We start from the raw sequence: 7,410 nt of genomic DNA on the forward strand, positions 1-7,410 counted from the left end.
GTGCTTATCAAGAAAGCAATAAAGCTCGTTTCGTTCGTTTAAGTCAAGTCTTCCACAAGCTTCAGTAACAGAAATCAATTTTGCCTTCTCTCTTCTTAGGCATTGATCTCTATTACCTCCCCTATGTGGCACCCCACCTGTTTCAACCCCAGGAATCTAAGGACATTTGAATTCCCATTATGCACCTCTCTGACATGCGCAATAAGCCTACCTGCTCCTTTTCTTGTCTCCACTGATTTATAATGTTCCTGAAATCTAGTATTGAGCTGTCTTGTCGTTTTTCCAATGTAATAGTGATTACATGGACAAACCACAGCATACACCACAAATTCAGATCTGCAGTTGATAAAATCGCGAATCGTCAAAGTAATTCCCCCCAGTTGCACCAATTTACCTGGAAGCAACTGACTGCAATGTGTGCAGTTGTAACATTTGTAATTACCGGGTGGACGCAACTTTTTAAGCCAATTCAGCTCACGTTTGGTTCTAAACTCGCTGTGTACCAGCATATCCCCGATGGTGCGGGCCCGACGAAAAGAAATCAAAGGTTTTTCGCCCAAACTAGATCTCAGTTCCTGGTTCTCTAAAAGTCTGGCCAATTTTTGCAGATGCTTGTACGGATTTTATCCACCATGGGGGAAAAATTAAAAATAAAAGGGACACACTGTTTACCACTGTCATGTCCCTTTTCCCCCCTTCCTTTCTTTCTTAGGAGCGATTCCCTTGATTTGGAATTAGCCTTTTCAAATGCGTCTGCTAAAAGGGGGAAGGGGTAACCTCTTGCTAAAAACCTTTTCACCAATTCCCCGCTTTGTACCTCAAAATCTTCCTGTTTGGAATTATTTCGTTTCAAACGAAGAAATTGGCTAAACGGGATAGAGTCTAACACATGAAGTGGATGAAAGTTAGAGTAAAGCAACAGTGAGTTTGTAGCCGTTGTTTTTCTAAACAGGAAAGATCACTAGATCTAAAAATTCCAATCTGTTGCCCCCCCATACACCCGTAAACCTCATATTGAGGTCATTGATGCAGAGCCAGTCCACGAACTCCAAATCAACAGGACGTCATCCATATACCTGGACCAGGACACAATGGCGTGGCGGTAGGGATTCGAGGAGCTATACACATAGTTCTCCTCCAAATATGCCAGAAATATATTAGCAAAAGTTGGAGCCACAGATGTCCCCATCGCCACGCCAGAGGCCTGTCTATACCAGGTATCATTAAAGAGGAAAGCATTATGGGTCAGCACATAGTAGAGACATTCTCCCATGTACTTAACCCAGCCCCCATCCTTACCCTGTTCCAGGAGGAAGGTCTCGATTACCTTGACACCAATGTCCTGGGGAATCCTCGTGTATAGGCTCTCCACATCAATTGACGTAAGACTGTAGTCGTCCTTCCATTCCTCAGTCGGCAACCATCTTAGTACCGCCAGAGTATCTGCTAGATAAGAAGGAATTTTAGTTAAAAAAGGTTGCAGCACATATTCAAGATATTTAGAGAGAGGCTCTGTAACTGACCCTTTTGCTGACACAATTGGTCGGCCCGGTGGATTCTCCAAGCATTTATGCACTTTAGGGAGACAGTACCAAACTGGCTTCTTAGGGAAGTCAGGCAACAAACCCTCCCCTAGTTTCCGGGATATCCACCCCAGCTCCACCTCTCTACGTAGCAAGGTCTGCAAAAGGTTTTTATAATGAAAGGTGGGGTCCCTAGGTAATCTCTCATAGAAACCATCCGGGCCTTCCAACTGCCTCAGAGCCTCTCTCATATACCCCTCTCTAGACAATACAACTAAGTTCCCCCCCTTATGCGCTTGCCTCTCTCATATACCCCTCTCTAGACAATACAACTAAGTTCCCCCCCTTATGCGCTTTCTTGACAATAAGTTGTGAATTCTTTCTCAACCAATGTAGGGCATTTACTTCAATTGTTGACAAATTCTGTCTCGATTGCAGGTAAACAAGGGCTTTCAGTTCATTTTGGACCTTAGTATCAAACTTGTCAATTTTAGAACCAGGGGTAGAGGGAAAGTCCCTAGTAGATTTACATGGAATAAAAGGAGCTCTCTGATCCTCAACTACTACTACCTCAGAGGTATCTTCCTCCTGCTGATTACTCTCTCTCCAGAGAGAACTCAGGTCCTCCAATGCCTGAATGTCTATTTGATTATGGCTTACACTAAACCCCAAGTACACAATAGAGGCAGGTGCAGGGATTTCAGAAACTGGAGTCAGAGGTTTCTTACCACACTGGAAAGTAGAGATATTTAATCTCCGAACTCCTCTGTATAGGTCCACTTCAAAATCAAATCTGTTTAAGTCACAACTGGTAGCAAAGTTCAGTCCCTTCTTCAGAAAGGATTCACATCCCACAGGTAGATCTATTCCAGATATGTTTATCACCTGTAGGTCATCATCCAGAGGGGGGGGGGTCGTTATTTCTTCCTCCAGTATTTTCTTCCAGGTGTCTTTTGATGCCACCTCACCTTCTTCTCCTGTCGACTTTTTGGAGTTTCTCCTCCCATCTACGGGTCCTGCCTCTAAAGGTGCCCCTGCACATGATTGCGGTGTAGCGGGTTTATCAGAAGTGCCACTAGGTTTATTTCCTCTTCCCTCTGGACTGGAGTCAGAGCCGGAATCGGTAGTCCAGTAACCCCGGTTCCTCCTTCTTTTGCCTCGTCCTCCCTGAGGGGTATTCTGGGGTTGCCCCCAGTCAAAAGTGCGTCCCTTCCGGAAGTCGTCTACATTTCCTCAATTTCCTTTCCTTTATATTATCCTGTAACACTCCTATACGTGTGTCCACCTTGGAGGTAATCTCCCTAAACTGGTCTGGTGTAGTTAGTTGACCCAATTCTTTCTTACACTCCTCTAATTCCAGGGATAATTTATTGTATACGATTTCACTTCTATTCAGGACAATCTTTTGCAATTTTAAGGCGTTATCCAGTTGCTGTGCCTTCCAGGTTTTCATAAAATCTTGGTCGTTTTGATATTCAATCGCCTCACTGTATTTTCTGAAACCTCTTGCTGCTATTTCTTTATCATCATAACGTTTCAAAGTAGGGTTGCCAGGTCGGCTGATGGAGAAAACCGGACAGGGGGTGGAGTTAGGGGCGGAGTCAGAAGCGCACTTTTATGTAGAGTGGGGCTAAGCAATGGGCTTTTTAAAAAATGTTTTTTACAGTATTTATATCGCACTGACATCTTCTGCAGCACATTACAGAGTACATAGCCATGTCACTAACTGTCCTCACCAGTACATGCACATAAGAGACCACTTTTCACCAGTAAATGCACATAATAAGAGACCGCTTTTCACCAGTAAATGCACATAATAAGAGACAGAGCAGAAAACTATTACAAAACTGGAAAACTATGCAAATAATGCAATGCATTTATGGCGTTTTTGCACAGTGAAGTGGTCGATTTCTTGCGGGAAGTTTTAAAATTTATTTATTTTTTCCCACCAAATTTTTTTATTGAGAACAATAAAGTGGACATACATAGGCATAAAGTTAAAATATAAATCTGCGCATACATGTATGTACACATTTTGAGCAAATATAACAAATATAACAGTATAACAGTATAAATTGCGTTGTACAATAGTATGAATTCAAGTGTAAAGTATAAAACACAAAACATGACACATAACGTATCATAACGGAAGTGTATGTTGCGGGAAGTTTTACATTTGTCAGTTTGTGATAACGATAGCTCACTGTTATAGCCTGCAACTTTGTATTTTTGGAAACAAATTTAAAAATTACAATCAAACTAACAGTTGCTTAATAAGAACTAGGGCTGCATACACACATCAGACCATAGTCTTTGGAAAAGGAAAGATCACAGACCAATTTTACCCCCCTTCATGTAGTATGATGAGAGCCATACCTACACAGTCTATTCTATGGAGCTGGCCTCCCTAGTCCCTATCAGGAAAAAATCTTTGCAAGATGCTGTTCACAGAGATGCTGTACACACATAAAAGATCAGTATCTGGCAAAGATCAATTCCTGCAAGAGATCCGTTTCTGCAAAATGCATTCAAAGTCTATGAGATCTGCAGACTTCCATACACACATGGTTTAACTCACAGTCCTCTGCAGATCAGATCCACCAGGTTGGATCTTTAGATCTGCAGATGATTGTCTGATCTGCAGATGACTGTGAGTTAAACTATGTGTGTATGGAAGTCTGCAGATATCATAGACTTTGAATGCATTTTGCAGAAACGGATCTATTGCAGTAATTGATCTTTGGCAGATACTGATCTTTCGTGTCTGTACAGCATCTCTGTAAACAGCGTCTTGCAAAGATTTCTATGTGATGGGGAGTTCAGCTCCATAGAATAGACTGTGTAGGTATGGCTCTCATGCTACATGGAAGGGGGTTAAATTGGTCTGTGATCTTTCCTTTTCCAAAGACTATGGTCTGCTGTGTGTATGCAGCCTAAGAAGCTAGACAGTTCATTCCAATTATCAATCACTTGTGCTATTTAGCATCACTTTGTGCTGCCTTGATTAATTGTTTATTCCGGGAAACAATGTTTTTGAATTCTTGGCAAGAATACGGCAAATTGAAAAAGATCGTGAGTTCACTCCGAACAGCTTCAACCGTCAATCTATTACGCTCGTCTGACCAAAGATTGCCCATGACACTAAATATGCGCTCAACGGCTGCATTGGAAACCGGAATCGACAACACGTATTGAAGAAGTTGCAGCAAATTTGGCGCACTCTCCTTTTGAAAGAATTTACACCACGCATCAGCTGTGCTTCCTGCTGCAGCTGCACGAACGGATTCGTAAATCTCTTCCAGCGCTATTACTTCGTCATGCAAACTGTCTGGTGGAGCTTTTTTTTTGAGAGGTGTCTGCATCCAAATGTCAAGGATGTCGTCCAGTGTCGGTGGCTTTGAAGAGCTGTGTATTGACAATGCAGAGAAGTGGGAGTATGGTGACTTGTCGAACTTAAACCACTTTTGCAAGTAGTCGATAGCCCGTCTCTACACTGTCAACGCTTCACGTGTGAACTTATCAACCTCTGGCTGAGACAGGTAATTTTTCCGGATAGCCATTTTCACATTCATCCCAAAGAATTTATCATCTGCCTTATTTGTTAGGACTTCCTGAACTGATCCATAATATCAAACAAATCACATGCAGTAGCATATTTACCCTCCAACTTCAGAAATGTTTCTTGGAATGAAGCCATAAAAAAGTGCACAAAGTACATGTACAGTTCGGTAACAGTTGGGCAATCCATGGGTGCAACTTCAGATTCTTGATCTTTCAAGAAAGTCCATACATATGCTAGGCAGTCTTCTTCTCCACGTGACAGAAAGTACCGTATTTTTCGCCGTATAAGACGCACTTTTTCTTCCCCAAAATGTTGGGGGAAAAGTAGGTGCGTCTTATGCGGCGAAGGTACGGATTTCGGGATGCAGAGGTGCGCAGGGAAGCACTATATACATTACCTGCTCCTGCCGCCGCGCTCCTGGCTCCAATCCTGGCTCCCCGATCCTCTTCTTCCATCTACCGCTGCCCGCTGCTGCCCCCGCCGAACATCGCTGGCCGGTCTTAATTAGCCGCAGGGATACGCTATCAGCACACCACGTGCCGGGGTCACGCATGCCGCCGAACGCTGGCCGGTCCTAATTAGCCGCGCAGGGATACACTATCAGCACACCACGTGCGCCGGGGTCACGCATACGCATGTGTGACCCGGCGCACGCTGATAGCGTATCCCTGCGCGGATAATTAGGACCGGCCAGCGTTGTTCGGCGGCATGCGTGACCCCGACACGTGGTGTGCTGATAGCGTATCCATGCGGCTAAGACCGGCCAGCGATGTTCGGCGGGGGCAGCAGCGGGCAGCGGTAGATGGAAGAAGAGGATCGGGGAGCCAGGAGCGCGGCGGCAGGAGCAGGTAATGTATGTGTACTCACACTACCTGCACAGGGGGACACCGGCACTGGAGGACACACGGACAACGGGGCCACAGGCACAGGGGACGCTACCACAGGGGACACTGCTACAACAGGGGGACACTGCCACAAGAGGGGGACACTGGCACAACAGGGGGACACTGGCACAACAGGGGGACACTGCCACAACAGGGGGACACTGCCACAGGGGACACTGGCACAATAGGGGACACTGGCACAATAGGGGACACTGCCACAACAGGGGGACACTGCCACAACAGGGGGACGGGGGACACTGGCACAGGGGGCTGCAGGCAGAACAGGGGGACACAGCAGGCAGAACAGGGGGACACAGCAAGCACAGGGGGACACAGCAGGCAGAACAGGGGGACACAGCAGGCACAGGGGGACACAGCAGGCACAGGGGGACACAGCAGGCACAGGGAGACACAGCACAGGGGGACACAGCAGGCACAGGGGGACACAGCAGGCACAGGGGACACAGCACATAACACTGTCCCCATATGTGGAGTAATAGTATGTAATGTAACTGGAAAGGGGGAGGTAAAAAGTCCTTAAGACACCCCTGCATCATAGACACACCTAGGTTTAGTTTTTTCTTTTTTTCCTGATTTTTGCCCTTTAAATCTGGGTGCGTCTTATATGCCGGAGCGTCTTATACGGCGAAAAATACGGTAGGTTTTCAACGGCATCCAACTGAGCAATATTCGGTCGAGTGCACTGAAGAAACTTAACCATCGTGTTGGCACATGCCGAATAATTTCTCGAAATTCTGATTCATAAAATTCAAAACAATCCTTCAACTCTCGTCGTCGCGTGGCCGAGTTCGAAAATTCAGAAAATTTTTTTAGCACCAAATTTTCCACATCGAACGAGAGAAGCTTCAACGCGTTTTTTGCACAGTTATGCAATATGTGGTCATTGCAGTGCGCAGCAATAATCTCTGGATTCTCTTCGGCAATCAGCTTTTGGTACACAGAATTGTTTACTCCAAAGTTTATCGATGCATTGTCGGCTGCGTACGATGACACACTTTTCCAAGACAGCTTGTGACCTTCTAGGACATGGCATAGATGCTCCTTAACTGACCTAGAATCTTCAAATGGATCTTCGTAGAAATCGATGATGGCGGAAGTGATTCCATCACTTGGCGTGAAAAATCGGACACAAACCGGGAATAGCTTTCTGTTTCCTTTATTTGACGCATCTGTTGCAACAGAAAAAGGCAGCCCTGTTCGGAGCTTATCCAACACAACTTCAAGCGCAAACGGGTGCAACACATTGTTGACAATTGCAGAAGCCTTAGTTCTGCCGCAACTCATCTTTTTCACGATTTCTTTTTCAATATTTTTTATTGGAATTTCCAAAAATTTTTAACAATATGCCAAGACATATTAAAACAATATAAAAATAAACTTACTTTTTACATTACAGCAGTCCAATGAGAAATATACTGTT

This window comes from Hyperolius riggenbachi, chromosome 8 (assembly GCF_040937935.1).
Source record: "Hyperolius riggenbachi isolate aHypRig1 chromosome 8, aHypRig1.pri, whole genome shotgun sequence".
NCBI classification, from domain to species: domain Eukaryota; kingdom Metazoa; phylum Chordata; class Amphibia; order Anura; family Hyperoliidae; genus Hyperolius; species Hyperolius riggenbachi.